The sequence below is a fragment of the Mesitornis unicolor genome, unplaced genomic scaffold (genome assembly GCF_000695765.1).
Source record: "Mesitornis unicolor isolate BGI_N332 unplaced genomic scaffold, ASM69576v1 scaffold1704, whole genome shotgun sequence".
NCBI lineage: Eukaryota > Metazoa > Chordata > Aves > Mesitornithiformes > Mesitornithidae > Mesitornis > Mesitornis unicolor.
Genome location: NW_010179194.1, coordinates 1623 through 1887, shown reverse-complemented (window position 1 = coordinate 1887; position 265 = coordinate 1623).

Here is a 265-nt window from a genome sequence, read left to right as displayed (position 1 = left end):
GGGGGAAAGGTGTCAGTCCCCCCCAGTTTGGGCACCCCAGGGTCTTGTGTGGGGACTTGTGGCCCTGGGACTCAGGTCCTCCCACACCTTGGGACACTTTGGGGATCAGGAGGTCCCTTGGGTGCCTGTGCCAGCTGCGGGGTCCCCATGGGGTGAGCCAATGGCCCATTGAGGGGGTGGAGGTGACAGGAGGGGACAGGAAGGGACATCCCCATGGTACCGTTGGGCCACCGCATTGGGGGCTGAAGACACGCCCCCACACAGG